The sequence below is a fragment of the Leguminivora glycinivorella genome, chromosome 22 (genome assembly GCF_023078275.1).
Source record: "Leguminivora glycinivorella isolate SPB_JAAS2020 chromosome 22, LegGlyc_1.1, whole genome shotgun sequence".
NCBI classification, from domain to species: Eukaryota; Metazoa; Arthropoda; class Insecta; order Lepidoptera; family Tortricidae; genus Leguminivora; species Leguminivora glycinivorella.
Window position 1 is genome coordinate 2,336,662 of NC_062992.1, and position 21,017 is coordinate 2,357,678.

The window sequence follows — 21,017 nt, forward strand, 5'->3', positions numbered from 1 at the left end:
CATTTGTTTGTTCTGAAGGCCAAGATATTGGGTCAAACGTGACACATTATAAAACACTTTCGACCAAGAATAATTTATATAGGATTTACAATCTTCATACTAAGAATCGTACCTCGGTTTTTTAGCGCCATCTATTAAATACTATCATAACTACACTGATGATGCCTACAAAATTATTTTTTTCAAAATGTGTATTGAATTGACGTGATATCAGGATATTAAGATACTGAAACTTTAGCAGTTTCATATGCTCTGCCTACCCCTTTAAGAGATAGGTACAGGCGTGATTGTGTAGTATGTATATGTATGTATGTAAAATAAAGAAACATGTCATTTGTTCTTATAAAAAATAAAAACACGCAAAAATATTTGAGGAAAATATGATTTTGGTCACTTCCAGGCTCCGAAACAGCGCCATCTAGTTTTAAGCCTACACTGAGAGAAATTTTCATTGTGAATTTAACAAGTTCGACTTGTTGCGGTTTGTCCGTTTGAATCAGCCAAACGTATGTTTAAAACAATATGTGTCAGGTTGTTTTTATAAAATCGACTTGTTGATTCAAATATATTGCCGATTCAAATGACAAGTAGCTTGTTGTTTGAACCAAAGAGCACGTAGGCGCTATTTTAACCAAAAAACTTGTTGAACGAACATGAAAACTGGTTACAGTATTTTCTCTCAGTGTAAAAGGCCAAAACTGTGTCAAAATTTTATGCAGCCTTCCGGTGACTGTAGGTACTTTAATATGGTATTATATTTTCGGTCTTTAATTTTTATCCCGAGAGGTATTTTAGTCATCATCATTCTCTTACCCTGTTTCCATTATTTGGGGTCGGCGCAGCAGATTTTCCTCCATTCCTCCCTATCAGCCGTCATTTCCACCTTTCACTCTCATATCATTGTTCGCACATTCCATCCATCTTTTCTTAGGCCTTCCACTACCCTTGTAACCACCCACCTTCATCTTTATCACTCGTTTTATAACATTGCTTTCATCCCTCCGCATTACATGCCCATACCATGCTAATCTGCTTCCTCTCACCTTCTCTGTCACTAGCGCTACTCCCAGGCTTCCCCTTGCATACTCATTCCGAATTCTATCCCGTCTTATCACACCACACATCCATCGCATCCACACGGCCTGTGTGGTGACGGGTTAAGAATTTCACCGCCCCCTTTCTTCCCGTGGGTGTCGTAGAAGGCGACTATGGGATATGGTTTAAATTGTGGCGTAGGCGAGAGGCTGGCAACCTGTCACTGCAATGTCACAGTTTCGTTTTTTTTCAACCCCTTATATGCCAAGAGTGGTACTGAAGCTTTAGTAGTTTCATGTGTTCTGCCTACTCCTTTATGGGATACAGGCGTGATTGTATGTATGTATGTACATCCATCGCAACATTCTCATTGTATCGTAAAAAAAATGTCAAAATCACGTGTCAAGGTTCAAGGTTTTACCAACAGTTTCCTAAATGTCTTGCAGTCGATTTATATTATTGTGATGAGGTGAAGCAACTCAGAACTGTGGTCCAATGGGTACAATTATTAATGACCATTCTGATTGAGCAAGTGAGGCATTGTGATATTAAAGTTTTTTTTTTTATGAATATCGTTATACCTGTTATATTGTTAATGATCAGACATGGTCTTTTATAAAGTATTTATTAAATATAAAATACAGAGAGCACGGACCGATTACATAGCGAGTCGGCATCCAAAGACAAGAGAGCAATTCAGTGTTGCTATATCTAATATCTTCCCTTTTTTGAAAAGAAGACTATAATCTATGAATCTAAGGTAAGAAACATTTTTTATTTATTTTTCGAAATATCGATCAAAACGGAACGCATTGTCAGTGACGGTGTACTAACAAAACGCATATTGACTGACAACTATAACAGCTTGTCATAATGAAATATTATAAGGCATATACATAAGATATTGTAAAGGCCAGGCTGTTGAGTGTCAGTTCTATACCGTGATAGGATATTCTTTTATTAAAACGAAAACGATTTAATACGGGACTGACAAAGCCCATACAAAAAAGCGTACCCCTGAAATGTATGGGCCTTATAGGCTTAAAAGTAGATGGCGCTGTTCGCAGCCTGGAAATAGCCAAAATCATATTTTCCCCAAATATATTTGCGTGTTTTTATGTTTTATAAGAACAAATGACATATTTCTTTATTTTAAAATCATGATATCACGTCAATACTCATTTTGAAATAGTACATTACATCAGAGGCCGGGAAAATGAGGATTTCCGGCCAAGTGGGTATATACGGTCGAGCGAGCGTGCGAGCGAGGCCGGATAGGGATACGAGGCCGGGAATCCGTTTTCACGCCGAGGCATGTATAGTGCTTTTCTCAAACATACAATGAAATAAAAAAAAAATGCTCTAAAGGACAATATTTTATAAAAAAAAGTTACTTTGCAGGCCTAGGCCTAAAAAATAATATGAAATCCCTTTACAGTCCTCTCGAGTTGTTGCGCCCAAAAAGCGATACTTCCCAGCCCATTTTAAGGAACGTAAAAACAATATTTCATTGCATGTTTGAGAAAAGTAAATTTGTAGACATCATCAGAGTAGTTATAGATAGTATTTAAGAGGTGGCGCTAAAAAATCGAGGTACCTAAGATTGAAAATGAATGAAATGAAAATGAAAATGAAATATTTATTTTTCAAGTAGGCATATATATTACAATGCGCATATGAACTTCAAATAAAACTACGCCGGCTCTAACCCTACGCCTCAGCCTCGATTCTTAATATGAAGTATGTAAATTCATACTATTCATACTAATATTATAAATGGGAAAGTGTGTGTGTCTGTTTGTTTGTCCGTCTTTCATGACAAAACGGAGCGACGTATTGACGTGATTTTTTAAGTGGAGATAGTTTTTTTTTTTTTTTTTTTTTTTTTTTTATTCTATATTAAAAATCTTACATTTGTTCATACACCAGAGTGCCATGAAACCCTATCAGGTTTGTGTTGACACTCGATTCGTGGATACATTTTACATTTAATTTATTGTGATACATAGGATAAATTAAAATTACAAAGCAATAACTTACACTACAAAATTAGCGGGTAAAAATGAAATAGCACCCACTCAAGTAGATACACAACCGACCGTGCATTGCATTCCTTATCTCACTACATCGTGCGCGTCCAGAAGGACTTAAGCGGCTAAGGTTTTCCGTAAGCGTATCGCGTTAGTTAAGTAGACGTTAATTAGAATAGATCGGACGAGTTTGCGTAGGCACTGAGTGGGGCGAGTGGCGGATACAGGATGATTTTCTTAGCTACCAGCCAATAATTGATCCAAGAACAATTAGTTAATATATATGCATTAGCTATTAAGTTGAAGGGATAGATAGTGACATAGGCTACTTTTTGTCTCTTTCTAAAGCGAGCGAAGCCGCGGGCAAATCCTATATAAATAATCCTTAATTAAAGTCAGTTAGATTATTTATTTTCGAGACAAAGTGAGGGATACGTTTGTAATAATGGCTATAGTTAAAAAAAAATACGGACTTTATTGACATTCCGTTGCCTATAATTCCGTTTCCATTATAGTTATCTGAATAATGCGATTCCCGAGAAAAAAAATTGTATTATTTTGGGTGTACGTTAAGTAATAAGTAATCAACAGTAATAGCAAAGAGGATCGAGTATCCTAGAGAGTTACTGTCGAAGTAAAATGTGTAATCACAGTGCATAGACTGCCATCTCTCGACACAGGCTTAAAACTTTTGAACCTCAGTTTTGACAATTTGGCCCATATTCTTAGCTTGATGTGTTAAAATGTCAAATATTAATATTAGCGCCATCTAGCCGAGCGTTTCCCAAAGGTGTAACGCCATCTAGGCCACCGTACCTTTTTCTTTAGGGCTTTGAGGTACGTTTTTTTCTTAGACTTTATCCGTCTATACGGAGTTATAATATGTCTTTGGTAATAGTAAGTAGTGAATAAGTAATCAACAATCTTTACTAGGTCTATGTCTTTGCAATTTTGACGTGTTGGGCTCTTAACGTTAATTTAGGTACAGTCAAGTGAAAAAATACGTATCGATTTTATCCGCTCAAAAATATGTACCGAGACCTTATTCCGCCGACATAAAGTGCTATGGGACATATTTTTGATAAGTTGTACGCACCCATATTTTTACACTTGACTGTACTATTAAAGGCCTAAGGCTATTAATATAAGTATAATATGCGTCTTACTGTAATGATACTTTTGATGTCTCTATACAGTAAGGTAAAACCAGTGTTCGACAGTGTACCAGTAGATGCATTATCAATCTTAAGTCGTTGTTAATAAAGGTGTAATCTATTGGGTAGCGTGACGAGCACTGGTACTTACCCGATGGCATTTCGTGCGCGTTAACACTTTCAGCTTTTACGTCTGACATTTTGTACACATCGTGCGTAGAATTACTTTCCATATGGTGACATTAATGTTTCATTGTTATTGTCATACGCACACATTACTAGATAGAACATAGTGTTTAGTAGGTACCTATGTACTTACTTAGCTAACCAAAAATATAAATTAAAAACCCTTTTAAATGATGAGCGCTTTCGATCTAGGCCAAAAAACGGTCTCATTTTCTATTATTTTGTATACTTTCCACTTTGTAACCGCTGTACAAGGTTATTTTTAAAATCGGGACTTAATCGCGTATAACTACATATTAAACTGACCTCCAACGTTTCAAGGACGGCGTTGTCCCCGTGGTCTCGGAGAAGACTGGCTTGAAATGACATCAACACCTTCTGACAGCCGCGCGAGTTTTTCGAACTACCCGCACTTGGTTTTGATTATCAACTTGAACTGTTTGCGCACTAGGGATGTTACTCTGTCGACATACAACACTGACGATATTCGATTTAACGACTGTCGATATTATTTTCCGCTTACACTTATTAATGACAGGATTCCATGTGGATAATTATGTGTAATAATCGTGAAAGTTTAAATCAGTGCGCTGTACAAGGGTTTTGAAAAATGGTAACGAAGTTAAAGGATATAGCAGGATATGCTAAGAAAAATTGCCCCCACCGTTTTTGGGTTGAATCTATAATCAAATGATGCCTTTTGAAGAGGTAATACCCTGCACAAAGTTTCATCCCCTTCTTACCCCCTGGGGGTGAAAAACACCCAATTAACCCCAAAACTGTTTTATTTATTTTCTCCGAAACTATAAAAGTTACGAGTTCAAAATTTTGTAAAAACATTAATGGCACTAAAATCTATATGTAAAAAAAAATATAACCCTTCTAACCATTAAAATTCATAAAAAAATAATTGAACAAAATTTTTAATCATCCTGTATAGCCAGTTCGGCTCTTGGTACAAACACCATATTTTTTTTAAATATGAACCAATTTATACTCTACATCATACAAAGGTTTCATCGACCTAGTCCAGAAGGAACATTACGAAAATATTATGAATTGGCTCTTTGGTGCCTACTATTCTCTAACAAACTCCTACATGGAGACTTGCATTATAACGAGTGGGCCCTATTAGTATAACAAAGGCAAAAAATTAAACTGTAGACTATTAGAGCAATTCCCGTTTAGTTTGTACATTTGGATCACGTCTCCGATTTGGATAAAAATTGGTACGCTGATAGAGTCCATGATGCTGAGCAAGATCCACTAGGTTTCCCAAAATGTCCTATGTAGTTTGTATGAAACCTTCCTTTTTTGTTACCAGATTTCTATACATTTTCGGTAACAAAAAAGGAAAGTTTCATACAATCAACCTAGGACATTTTGGGAAACCTAGTGGATCTTGCTCAGCATCATGGACTCTATCAGCCTACCAATTTTTATCCGAATCGGAGACGTGATCCAAATGTACAAACTAAACGGGAATTGCTGATTAAATACTTCCTAAAGTGACCAACATTTGTTCCCCAACGTTTGAGAAAAGTAGACCCCCTCGCATACAAATTTGTACGCAGGGGGGTGTACTTTTCTCTGCAGCTGACTGTACTTATTTTAGAAAAAAGTTTTCGCATCTTCTCTCGCGAAAATGCCCTTTTCTACGTGTAAGACACACATCTCTTTTTGTTAAACTGTTAAGGGATGGTCACATATGATATGAAGCGTTATTTGATTCACTAATTTTGATGTTCTGTACGTTGACATACTTATGCGACCATTTGTACCTCAACATTGCAGCAATGAGATAAAGTGGCCATCTCTTGTCAGCACATTGGATCATAAGGAAGAGTAACCATAACATAATATATCACATTGTGCACGCAAACATTATGTCACCGCCTGTTATGTTTTGAGTTATTACGATATGGAAGATGTGTACATTTGTTTGTTGTGCGGAGTCATTATGGTCTATATTTGACCCACAGATTCGTAAATATGTTATTGCTGATCAGGTATACACCCTGTTTTTATATTTTCTGGTAATTTTAAGAAGCTTTTGACTCGAAGCTTCCCTCTTTAAGTTAAATTACAATTAATTTCTCTAATAGACACTATAGTGTCTTAATCTTTTTGAGTTGATTGTAAAAATAGAATTATGCCTGAACAAGTTGTACGTTTATTACATCCTAATACATATACATTATTATGTATTTTGATATTTGTCATCAGACAATGACGCTAACTTAACTATTATGTTATTTTTGAAGTTTCTTACACACCTATTAATTCATTATTTACTTATAAAAACCATAAAAAAATTCTCCATTTTAATAAAAATCGAATATAACAAGAAGCTTCTGTTAATGAGCTTCGAATTTAACGAAAATAAAAATAGACACGGTGTATACTAGTCGTGTAACTATGCCAATAAACCCACAATTGCATGCGCAAGAGCATTTTAAATGAGTGGTTGTCTAACCTAATTTCCGATTGGACTGATTTCGAGTTGTTTGTGACTTCGCAACTTGGTACTTGGGTGGTCTATTGGGAATAAGGATCTGTGATTATGCAAGCTAATGCATATAAAGTGCATCGCTCTCGGATATGCAAACTATTGTCTTAAAGAGGGTTGGAAGTATGTAGGTACTTAATATCTAAATACATATGGATTGCCCGTGTGGTGACAGGTTAAGGAATTCACCACCCACTTTCTTCCCGTGTGTGTCGTAGAAGTCGACTATGGGATAAGGGTTAAATTGTGAGGTAGGCGAGAGGCTGGCAACCTGTCACAGCAATGTCACAGTTTAGTTTTCTTTCAGCCCCTTATTTGCCAAGAGTGGCACTGAAGCTTGAGTAGTTTCACGTGCTCTGCCTACCCCTTTACCGGAAATATCTAAATAAATTTGTGAATATACTCTGTCAACCAAGTTTGTCAGTAAATAAGAACAAAGAAAACTATATGCATCCTTTTCTTTAGGGTGCTAGAGAAAAGGATACCTATAGTTTTCTTAGTTCTTATTTACTGACAGACTTGTTTGACAGAATATAGTTAGTGTATTAATCTTAATTTAATAGCTGTTAAATAATTTTTATTGATGAACGTGTAATATTTATAGAGGTAATATTATTAATAAAATGTCTATCGCTCAAAATTAAAAATTTTAGGTAATGTTATTCGTCATTTAGGATCCTGCATAGATCTTTAAAACCCTACATAAAAGTCTATTCCCCAAAGCCAGCGTTCGCCGGCTTTCCGCGAAATCGAAAAAACTTAAAACGCATTGTTTGACTCTGTAACCATGGCAACGCATTGTTATAACGATACTGAGCGCGTGCGCGGGGAGGCTTTGGGCAGCTGAGCTGACAGTGCAAACCTTTGCGTCAAAATACAGGAAACATTGTGAATTTCACGAAAGTTATTCAAGAAAACTATTAAAAACTAAGTGCATGGTCGTAGAAAAAGTATTGTATCCAACGGTGTTTAACTGAGTCAAAATATACCCGTGGCGTCTTAATAACAATTTTCGGCTTCGCCTCAAATTGTTACCCACGCCACTCATCTTTTTCGACCTCCTTTAAACTAGTTTAAACGCCTGTTGCATAATAAAATACTATAACGCGACAATGTTGCACCAAAATTGCTTGAAAAGTGACGATGTCTGGTAAATACACCTTAATTAGTTTATTTGACCATGGTGTAACTCTATAACAATTGTCTTTGGCACATAATAGGTAATATATCTTCAATTGTTCTACTTTAGCCAACAACCTTATAACCCATGACCATTTAGTTCTCATAGCCCAAAAAAAGAACTTTTGACCTTTCACAGCTATTCATCATCATCATCATCATTCCCTTGCCCTTTTCCCATTATTTGGGGTCGGCGCAGCAGATCATCTTCCTCCATTTCTCTCTATCAGCCGTCATTTCCATACTAATACCTTTCACTCTCATATCGTTGTTCACACATTCCATCCATCTTTTCTTAGGCCTTCCACTACCATTGTATCCATCCACTTTCATATTTACCACTCGTTTTATAACATTGCTGTCATCCCTCCGCATTACATGCCCATACCATGCTAATCTACTTCCTCTCAATTTCTCTGTCACTTGCGCTACTTTCAGGCTTCCTCTTATATACTCATTCCGAATCCTATCCAGTCTTGTCACACCACACATCCATCGCAACATTCTCATTTCATTCACATGCAGTCTTCTCTCATCATTCGTCTTGGTGGCCCAGCACTCACTTCCATACAGGACGACAGGTCGACCTTTCACAGCTATTGTTACGTTATATCATATTCGGACATGCTTATTTTTGATCATAATCGCTTGTCGGATGATGATAACTATAATTATACATCTTGTTTAACTAGGTAACCCAGATCATAATTCAGAAGTTTATGTCACATTTATTTAATTGTACTTATTCGATTGTATTTTGTACAATTTGGATACAATAGGAAGTTTTTTAGCTCAGGGACTTGTTTAGGCAACGAAGCTTGCAGAGCTAGCACATGATTGGTGCGACGGTATGTCCTTGTATGCAGCTGGTAGTTAAAAGAGGTCAAAAAAGGCGAGTGGCGTGAATAACAATTCGAGGCGAAGCCAAAAATTGTTAATAAAGACGCCACGAGTATTTTTTTACTTAGTTATACACCGTTGCATACAATATTTTTTCTACGACCTTGCACTTAGTTTTTAATAGTTTTCTAGTGTAACTTTCGTGAAATATAAGTACACACTTTTTCCTTTATTTTGACGCAAAGGCCTATTTTCATCTCAATCCTGTCGCTTGCAAGCGCCCCCGCTATAGAACAAAAGATATCAACGAGCTTATTTATCATTAAAAAGGCGTGCTGACTAGTGTATTAAGATTAAGTTCCATGTACGATATATCTTTAAACCATTTAAAAGCCTAGTAATTAGTAAAACAGATCTCCCAATCTTTCATAAACGCTTGTTATCATTGACCAACCGCCGAGTTTAAAATTACGGGTTTCAAAACGTCAAATTTGAAACAATGGCGGATCCTTCCCAGATTTTGCATAACGTCTGTGAATGCGCACATTAATTGTATTTTTTTATCTTTCTATCTCACTTCAATAGGGTTATGACAACGCTGGTTAAGGAGGGCAATGTGTTTCTGCCAATCGGAGAGTTAATCAAAGTTTTTACTGACAAAAGAAGTTGATTGATTCGTATGAGTTTATAGTTCACATATAATAGGCTAGTTTCCTATACTTAAAATAATAGTACATTTCGATACAAGTGCGAAAAAGAGGAAGTTCGAAACGAGTGGTATCGCCAATTAAAACACGACCGAAGGGAGTGTTTTAAATCGACACGAGTTACGAATTTCTTTTTCGCACGTGTATCGTACGACGTTTTTCTCATCATCTCATCTGTATCTGTACTGAAAAACGTCGTACGATACACGTGCGAAAAGGAAATTCGTAACTCGTGTCGATTTAAAACACTCCCTTCGGTCGTGTTTTAATTTATCGCCACTCGTTTCGAACTTCCTGTTTTATGCACTTGTATCGTAATGTACTATTATGAACTAAATAAAAGCAGCTCATAATTAAAAGAAAAATATGGACAGTAGTTAGTACATAATTTCTATTTAGTAAGTCAAAGAGAAAGATATAGTAAATGAATTGACCGTGACGTCACTCCTCAGTATTTCATAGTAATTCCATATAATCAAATCGTTTTGACAGTTCTTAAAAAGAAGCTGATTTGACTAGTAGGAAACTAGCCTATTGCGTATGACCGCATTATTTTATGTCATTGTCATAGATGTTTCGAGATAGACGAGAAACTTGAGCCTTTTCATATGCTCTACCTACTCCTTTTTGGGAATACATACGTGAATTTATGTCTACTGTATGTGTTTCGCGACTTTAAACTAATTATTGATGTCTAAGGAAATACAATCCCTATAAAATAGAACCTAGGGTAGACATGGCGCTAATCATAAGTACTTAAGTCACAAATACTGTATAATATTATTAGGCAACCGGTCTGGCTCAGTCGGTAGTGACCCTGCCTGCTGAGCCGCGGTCCTGGGTTCGAATCCCGGTAAGGGCATTTATTTGTGTGATGAGCACAGATATTTTTTCCTGAGTCATGGATGTTTTCTATGTATATAAGTATGTATTTATCTATTTAAGTATGTATATCGTCGCTTAGCACCCATAGTACAAGCTTTGCTTAGTTTGGGGCTAAGTTGATCTGTGTAAGGTGTTCCCAATATTTATTTATTTTTTCTACTCCCGTACTGTTATTCGTGAGTTACAAGGTCGTACATAGAACTTTAAAACCCTACATAAAAGATGTCAGGACAAGTCTATCTAGTCTATACCCTGAAAACATTTAGTAGCAGTAGCACGATATAGCTGTTACAGTTCAGTAAATACATTGCTACCAACTTAACAAACCAATTCGCAGAGTCGAGACTCCTTCGTTGTCTGCTGCGTTCATTGGCGACGCGTCGAATCGCATTCAAATGTATGAGAACTCGATTCAACTCGGCTCGATTCGTCTTAGTGGCCAGGCTTCAAAGAACCATACCATAGACAGTTTTATTTTCATGTTTGCACTCAAACTGCATATTCAAAATGGTAGGCGGTCCACCTAGATAACTAAGATGACTGAAAGTAGGTATTTGTTGAATTTATAATTTTCTTTCAAAATAAGTGCTTGGTCGTAGAAAAAGTATTGTATGCAACGGTGTTTAACTGAGTCAAAAAATGCTCGTGGCGTCTTTATTAACAATTTTCGGCTTCGCCTCAAATTGTTACCCACGCCACTCACCTTTTTTGACCTCTTTTAACCACCAGTTGCATAAAATACTATATTTATTTATTAATATGTACTTGTTCAGTACAGATGATGCTTTTTTACACACTAGTGTGAGAAGTAGTTCATTTCTTGTTAGAAACTTTGGAGGGCCATCTGTACTGAAAAACGTCGTAAGACACAGTGTGACAAGGAAATTCGTAACTTGTGTCGATTTAAAACACTCCTTTTTTCGCACTTGTATCGTAATGTACTATTTAGACACTGCAAATATTTTTTCATTGGCAGGAGTGTAATAAAGCTACTGCTATTGACTTTTATCCACAGCTCTGATGGAAATACAGCTTTGCCAAGCGAGTAACATCCATACTAATATTATAAATGGGAAAGTGTGTGTGTTTGTTTGTTTGTCCGTCTTTCACGGCAAAACGGAGCGACGCATTGAAGTGATTTTTTAAGTGGAGATAAGTAGGTGAAAAGATGGAGAGTAACATGGGCTACTTTTTGTCTCTTTCTAACCCGAGCGAAGCCGCGGACAAAAGCTAGTTTAGTAATAAATGTAAAACAAGTATGCCAAATTAAGACAACTCTGAACCACATCTCAGCCTCACAATTCACACTAAAATATGACAAAAACCTCAAATCACTCATAAATCAAACTTAATGTCTCATTAAATTAGAATTCTTAGCTTTGCTCTAAATAATTTACCTACATACACTTATTCCAATATTCTTACTAATGTCTTATAGTCGTTCATAAATATGTGTACATATTCTTTACCTTAACTCGTTTCAATAAGGTGTATAAATGTACACATATTTATGAACTCGACTGTACAGATACTACAATCTTATGGGCACATACGACCTTTTGACGGTTACGGTAGTTGCGCATGCGCACGCGATGGTATCGGTGGCAAAAAGTGTTCACACGCGTACAATAATGGTACGAACAATTTGCATAGGTATAGTGCTATAAAGTTAAAGGACATGAATTTCATCATTATTATGCGTGTATCTATTATTAAAGACAATATAAATAAAAAAACCGGCCAAGAGCGTGTCGGTTCCGTAGTTTTCCGTATTTTTCTCTAAAACTACTGAACCTATCAAGTTCAAAACAATTTTCCTAGAAAGTGTTTATAAAGTTCTACTTTTGTGATTTTTTAAACATAATTAGCAAATCGTTTAGACAGTTCTTAAAACGAAGCTGATTTGACTAGTAGGAAACTAGCCTATAAAAGCTTTTCGCTAATCGACGACGTAAGATACAAGCACCTTGAAAGTATTTCGCTGTTGATCAATCAAAGTCGAAACATCTATTTCGTCAAGTCATAATCTTCATAAATCCATCTTGATGTCTTTCCAATTTTATTCAGCCCTTAAAGCATTAAGGCCTTGCATTCATGTACGTAACTGATGATGCAATGAGTTCTAATGCTTTTTGAGGTCACTATATTCATTTGTGCAGTGTAAAGACTTTGTATTGACATGAGCTTTCTGAGAATGCTGACATGTACGAACGTAACAAGTGTTTTAGCCTTTTGCATGTATTTTTGATTACGTATTGACAGGTATTGAACAGTTTTTACATAACTCCTTACATACATACATAAACTCGTGGCTGTATTCCAAGGGTAGGCAGAGAACATGAAACTGCACTAGTTTCAGTGAAACTACATATGTATTACTAGTTTTTCCCGCGGCTTCGCCAGCGAACTAATCTGAATAATCTTCTGCGATGCATGCGAATAAACGCCGCAGAAATGTAGTCTGGCTCTGTCTCGGGGCTCTGTCGATGTCGCGATAGACAGCTACGAAAGAGATAATAATAATATAGGCTACGCACACTGGTCAGTTTATACTGTGTAATGGTGTAAGATGCTACTCTATCGCGTTGCTCAAATCGTGGTAATTTACCTACTAGCAAAATTACACATTGTCTGGTGACCAGGGGGCCGATTTTTCAATCTCGGCCATTCGATTTCGTGAAATTCGTTCAATAATATCTCCACTACTAGCGATTTAAATTCTACTAACAGAATCGAAAACGAGTGTTTATTATCACTACTTAGTTTTAAAATTATTAGCCATCTTTCTTCAAAAGTAGCATTACGTCGTTTTCCACAGACTTTCGAAATTCAAAAATCGATCGCAAGCTGCTCTTTGAAAACGCTTCAAAATGCTGTGGCTGTGCAGTCAGTTGTTATTTTTTGTCGCGAAATATTACTAGTATGAATATGGCTCGTCCCAATTGAGAAATAATCAATAGTTTTATATATTAATGCTTGCCCGAGCGGATCGATGGGTAACTCCGGTAAAAACTATATTTACAGAGAATAAGTGTAGGCTCGGGACTCTCAAGTTGACAAATAGGAAATTTCTAAAGATTTGATTTATGATATCCATCTGTCATTGTTTAGTGGATGCCGCTGCGGGTGGGTGTAGAGCCAAGCCAATATCAGTTGGCAACGATTTTATTATTATTATTATTTATTTGATACACTAGCAGCTCTTCGAGCTGATGCGTGTATATCACTGCACTTGTGTTTATTTTGCACTCTTCAAAGTTCTAATATAATTGTCCAGTCTATTTTTGAAACAGTTCACTGACGGCGCGCTAATAACAGTTTCTGGTAGAGAGTTCCACATATTAACTATGCGATTCGGCAGGAAGTGTTTCTTAGGGTTGCTAGCACATGGAGGTTTGATAAGCTTTTTAGAATGCCCTCTTAGTTTTGAGTTCTGGCTTAGTATATATAGGTCTTTCATATTATATAGACATCTGATCTTGATAGACATCTGGGAATGTAGAGTATGTTTAGTTTTGTCTTTGACTTTATGGTTTCGTGTCTATGATTTAACAGTTGAATAAATCATTCTTAGACCAAGCTAGTCATGGTTGTTGTTTATTTTAAATACTATTATTACAGGGAAAGCATAAGTAAGCGTTTAAAATATGTAATACCCTTTACATTATATTGCTTCAATTGTTTATTTACTGTTGTTTATGTACTGTCTTTATCTAAATATAATAAAATAAGAAACTGACTGACTGACATATCAACGCACAGCCGAAACCGCTGGTCCTAGAGATTCCAAATTTGGCACATAGGTTCCTTATACGGTGTAGAAGAGCACTAAGAAAGGATTTTTAAAATTCACCTCCTAAGGGGGTGAAATGGGGGTCCAAAATTCAACAATTTTCAATTTCAATTTCAATTTATTTCTTCATAACGAAAGTTACATGTCAATACATATTTACAAAAATTACAATTACATCCATCTTATTAGCTATAGGTATAACAATTTTATAACAATCATAATACAATTATTCTTATTCAAAAATTCTTCTATTGAATAGAAAGCTTCGTTTAATAAATATTCCTTGAGATTATTGATAAAAATATTATATGCAAGTTCAGTAGATTTAAGATTATTGGGCAAACGATTATATAGTCTCGGACCAATGTACCACACACATTGTTCGGACTTTTTAAGTCTGTGTCTGTTAGGGAGGAGATTACTTCCATTTCGGTAGTTAGGGCCACGCATTCTAAATAGATCGAGATTTTTACGAACTACTTTCATAATTTCTAATATGTATAGACTCGGAACAGTCATGATTTTTAAAGTTTGAAATAGGCTGCGGGCAGGTGTGTCCCAGGGCACCCCAGCCATAATCCTAATTACCTTTTTTTGAATCATAAACACCCGAAATACAACGGGCACAGCTGAACACACACACAGACAACCCAGGATAGGGTGTCCTGGCGCCTACGAACGAGGAGGGCCGACCCCACGTAATGGGACCAGGCAAAGAAGAAGAAGAAGAATCATAAACACCCGTTGTCTGTCCGCAGCTTGTCCCCACATATCAATTCCGTAGGTCACAATGGACTGAAAGTAGGCATAGTATGCATTTTTGACACATTGCTTGTCGAGCATTTTTGTTAGCCTAGAAATTGCAAAACGTTTACGACAGGTACTTTAATATTATCCAGCACAATACTCAATGTTTGGCTCGGCAAACCCCTAAGATTGATCTGAACGACATTTGTTTTTTCAAGGTTGAGAACCATACCATTAACAGTGAACCAATGCTTTACATGACATAACAAGCAATTAACTTTGGATTGTAGTTCTATGAAATCAGTGCCCCAAACAACAAAAGTAACAACAACGTTTGAATAAGATTACTTTTGGCGAAGCTGCGGGAAAAAACTAGTCACAAAATAAAATAAAAATGTACTTAATTCATAATTCACAATATAAACACTCTGAATCGGTAAACTACTTTACACCACCGGCCCTACTGTATTAACTAAACAATAGCCAATTCGGTCACATGTCACCTTTTTATACTCTTAACCGATAATAATTAGTCGTATCGTGCAAGCGACATGGTGAGAAAAATATGACACCTCACTGATCCGTGAAATGGTTTCATTGAAAACGAACCACCTACTACTGCATTCACCTGGGGGCCGATTTTTGAATCTCACGCCGTTCGAATTCAGAAAATTGTCACCGAAATTGCCTACGATTTTCAGTGACAATTTTCTGAATTCGAAAGCCGTGAGATTCAAAAATCGGCCCCTGGACCTTTATTCGACTCACATTAACTGTCACAGCCTCATCATTTCATAATCAATAGTGGATGAATCAACATTGCGTTTTTTTTTTAAATTAATTTATTGCCAACATACAATTCGCCAAACTGCTAAACAGTTTGTTGGCGAATGAAAAACACCCGGACCATGAGAACTGATTCTATCTAGTTTTGATTCAATGAACTGTGCAATCAAACCGTGTTAATTGAAAAAAAAAAATGTAAGAAAAATCAAATTTGATTTAAGTATTATATCTATACAGAGAATCGACACGAAACGTCGTGGAAAGTCGAATATAGATCCTTGCTAAAACGAGGCAGGCCAAGTTTTTGAAGACCAAGCAGGCAATTATGGTCGCGCGATAAATGATAAAACATCTGGCCGTCCCTATCGCACTTACTAATAGTGCGATAGGGACGGCCTGATATTTTATCGTCTATCGCGCGACCATGATACCCGTGCAAGTATTTTTTTATTTTGTCATGCTCTCGAAATTATTTTTCTCACTGCACCCATTTTCATGAATTTCTGTTTTGCCCTATGAACTGGTAGAAATTGCCTTAAGGCAATAAGTCTGCCATTTGTACTTTTGTATTGTTTAAGTGTAAATAAATAAATATTGACAAATATAGAGGTACTTTGAACAGTAATCAAAACGAGTGTTACGAGGTTGAACCGATTAGGTTATGTTTATGTCTATTAAAATGTATAGGTACAACTGTTTTAATAGTTATTACTTTGGCACTATTACCAGCGAGGTTATGATTTATGATGCTATGCCAGATTTGCGTGATTACCTACATTAACTTGCATGAACTCACAAAAATATTAAAAGCTTCATAAGAAGAAGATTTTTTAAAGAATCGATCGTCTAAATATAATTATATAAGCTAACATCACACGCTGAAACATAAATATGCTTTTTTTCATTTTTTACGTAACGAAGCGTAAGTAGGTACTTAAATTAGTGTACCGTGTAAAATATATGCTATGCTAATACAGGATGTAGTTTTTATAACCGGCAATATTTAAGGAGGTGATCATATAGCTGGCTACAAAACCCAAAAGAATAAAAAAGTGTATTTTAAATTTATACATACATACATACAATCACGCCTGTGTCCCATGAAGGGATAGGCAGAGCACATTAAACTACTCAGGTTTCAGTGCCACTCTTGGCAAATAAGGGGTTGAAAGAAAACGAAACTGTGACATTGCAGTGACAGGTTGCCAGCCTCTCGCCTATGCCACTCATTTAACCCATATCCCACAGTCGCCTTCTACGACACCCACGGTATTTTACCCAAATAAATAACCAAAAATTCCAAAATATTTATACCCAAAAAAATTCCAAAATGTCCATAAATTATGCCAACGCAGCATGCATCACTTAGAGCAAAAAATCGCTTGAGTCGCCTGATCAACTCGCTCTGCGCATGACGACATTGTCAATTGTTGTCAACACTGCTGTGTGATGGCGTGTGCGCACGCGTTAGTGTTTTTGCGACAGAATGAAAGCGAATAAACTAGGACAAATCAAACTAAATAAGATACTTAAGGTTTTTGTCCTGCCCATCAAATCCAGCCGGCGTATCATGCTTCTAATTTTATCACTTATCCACGTGGATAAGACTTCTGTCACGCTTTGGCAAGTATGTCAATGTGAGAGTGACAGATGTCTTATCCACGTGGATAAGTGATAAAACTGGAAGCATGGTACGCCGGCTGAAAATATTTCCCGTCACAAAAATTACACCCCGTATAAGTTAGCGGAGCATCTCACATATCACCAAGCAATAAAACACATAACATATTACATACTTCTTCCAGAGCACACAACATTTAACCTCCAAATAATACGCCACATTCGTTTATGCAAAATTAACTGCTTTTAATTACTCAGAAAATACTACTGATGCTACGTTTACTTGAAACATTTTAATTGAGTGCAGTGCAGTAGGCCTAGCACATGATGGCCGCGGGAGTATGTCGCCGCGAGATAGACTACCCGTCCTTATGTCATTAATACAGTTAGAAGAAGACGTGGCATCTATCTCGCGGCGACATACTCCCGCGGCCATCATGTGCTAGGCCTACAGATAAGTTAAATAATTACTGTTTTTAAATACACTTACGTTATTTTTTTTTTTCGTTAAAAATTTATGCATAGGTTTACCTACTTTGCATTTCGCGCCTATTTGAAAGTTTGAAATTACATAAGCTACTACTAAAAAAAAATTACTTAGGCATTTTGATTTTTAAGCATTAACATTCTTTACCCTCTAGAAAGAGCGCTGATGTCCTAGCGGTAAGAGCGTGCGACTTTCGATCCGGAAGTCGCGGGTTCGAACCCCGGCTCGTATCAATGAGTTTTTCGGAAATTGTGCGAAATGGCTTTTGATGTTTTCCACTAAAGGCCAGTTGCTTTTCGGTGAAGGAAAACATCGTGAGGAAACCGGTCTAATCCCAATAAGGCCTAGTTTTCCTTCGTGTTGGAACTTGGAAAGTCAGATGGCAGTCGCTTTGGTAAAACTAGTGTCTAGGCCAAATCTTGGGATTAATTGTCAAAGCGGACTCCATTCTCTCATGAGCCGTGGCGAATGCCAGGATAACGCCAGGAGGTTGATTCCTTGCCCTAAGTTGCCCTCGATTCAGGTCTACTTGTCTGCTCCTCTCTATCAGTCTTCGTACCACACAGACACTTGCGTAGGTACCGTTCGCCTCGGAGCGATAAAGATTTTGCTCTCAGCTACAGGGTACCTAGGCAACGTCACAATCGCTTACGCTTCATAAGCGTATCGTAGCTAGTTCTCCCTATTGCTCTTCTGTAGCGCGACAGAGACAGACAGCGTTTCGATTGCCGCGTAGCGTCAGCGAAAGACACTTTTAGGCCGGCAGGTCCTACTAGGTATAAAGCTCTAATATTTCTATTTTCTATGCTGACCTAAGCGAGTTCATCAAAGTCAACACAAGCATGCGCGGATGCAGGGGGGGGGGTCATGGGGGTCATGACCCCCCCCTGGAGCCTAGGTTGGCCATACAAATAGACCACGTGACCCCCCCCCCCACTGGGCCTGGGCTTTTACCACGTGACCCCCCCTGGGCACGAAGCTGGATCCGCGCTTGAACACAAGTGTCAAACTTAAGAAATAATAAGGTAATCGTACCAGTGCTCGACAGTGACCCAGTAGAAGCAACTTTCAATCTTGTCATTGTTAATGTGACAGAATGGTGTCATAAATTGGGTACATATGTAATGCGAGAAGGGTTACCTTCGTATTTTTCCGAAAACGTTCGTATTTGTCATGCTAGTTCAGTCAATATTTGAAACTGACTGAAGTAGCATGAGTAGCATGACACGTTCGTACGTTTTCGTAACAATATGAAGGCAAATCTTTTCGCACTACTTTTACATTATAAATCGTATACAGATTTGATGAATCGATTTAGCACAGACTACATTACCTCACAGCTTAAGAAACGCGACCACAATCGATCGGATAAGAATCGATCATGATCATTGTTCGATCGGTTACATCATGTGTCGATGGATGAGTTGTATTTGGGTCAATTGAGATGGCTACAGGTGTAATCGAGGAATTACTGTCATATCGAGTCGAGTCGAGAGTAGTCGATATTGAAGTCCCTGCCAACTTTAAACCATCACAAAAAACTGCCAACAATGTCAGAATCGCTTACTCTAGTACACTACTCCACGCAAAAAATTACACGCTGTATAAAAATGCCTGTATACCTCTGCTAAATTTGATAATTAGGTATCAGGAAAATCAGGGAAGTATCTAAGAGGGGGAGTACCGGGTGTATACTTTAAGGCCGTTTTCACATTATCCGATCCGATATCGGATGTCGGAAGGATTTCAATATAAAAAATCCAAGATGGCGCCTGTAATGTATGGGATATCGGTCCGACATCCGATATCGGATCGGATAGTGTGAAAACGCACTTATAACCTATAAACCAAAATAATAATAACCTTCCTCCCTTAGGACATTTTTACACAGATTGACTGAGCCCCACGGTAAGCTCAAGAAGGCTTGTATTATGGGTACTCAGACAACGATGTGTAACATAATATAGAAATACATATATGCATAGAAAACATGACTCAGGAACAAATATCTGTGCTCATCAGTCTCACCACACAAATAAATACCCTTACCGGGAACCCAGGACCGCGGCATAGCAGGCAGGGTCACTACCCGCTAAGCCAGACCGGTCGTCGCTTAGGATTCGACGGAGTCATCAAACCATATGCGACGCTAACAGAAAAATGTCCCAACTTGTGCTTTCTCTGTATGATACATATCCCCAAATTGTGTTATAAATAATAAAAAAAAATGCGCTTGCTAGCTTATTATTATTAGCCCACATTGTCCCACTGCTGGGCAAAGGCCTCCCTCTTACTCTTCCACGTATCCCTATCCTCGGAAGTCTCCCACCAGTGTGTCTCAAAGGCCTCGAGCTCGTCCCGCCATCTCTGAAGTGGTCTACCCCTTGGCCTTGTAATTTGTGGCAACCAACGGGTGGCTGTTTTTGCCCACAGGTCATCCGGCATCCGGCAAACGTGCTAGCTAGTGCGTGGGCTAGCTTGCGTTTGAAATTTTGTTCCGTATGGCGCATTTGACTATAGAACTCTCACCTTGGATTTTCACTCGACTGCTAGAGGAAAATATTGATCATTCACCAGAATTCAATGCCTAAAATGTGTATAGGATCCCTATCGGCTCAGTTCCCAGACTGTTGGCAGTAACAAGCGTCTCGTGACTTATTTGGCGACGCGGAGAAAGCTGGATTTATAGTTTATTCACGGTTCGAACATCCCGACATCCGTTTTCACCAAAACGGGAGAAATATATGTTACTATAGATTGAATTTTGAACGTTTAGTGCATTTTCTTCTGGTCCCCTTACACAAATTGTAAACACTGTTTTTGATTTATGTCCACCACAGGACAGGCTAAGCCTAGTGTGGACACCAAAATAAAATGTAACTAATTTTGTTATTTCAATAAAATGTTTCAATGTTTCAAATGTCATTGTGTAATAAGATCAAGGAAATTAATCATCAATGTCAAAAGCAAGGGATAAGAAAACGTCATTATTTTCATAGACCTTTACGTGCATACAAAATTCATGCCTGTATTCATATTCATATTCATATTATTTATTC

At 37.4% G+C, this 21,017-nt stretch overlaps 1 protein-coding gene across 5 annotated transcripts in view; it reads left to right on the forward strand.

Moving 5' to 3' along the window:
- Nucleotides 1–21,017, forward strand: part of LOC125237845 (mastermind-like protein 2) — a 57,363-nt gene that overhangs the window by 21,707 nt on the left and 14,639 nt on the right. For 2 of the 5 annotated variants that reach the window (XM_048145066.1, XM_048145070.1), the window contains exon 1: nucleotides 18,979–18,983. The exons of the other annotated variants lie outside the window; for them this stretch is intronic. The gene's annotated coding sequence lies outside the window, so the exon portion shown is untranslated. Of the gene's footprint in view, nucleotides 1–18,978; nucleotides 18,984–21,017 lie in introns of those variants that run through there. 5 annotated transcript variants of the gene reach the window in all.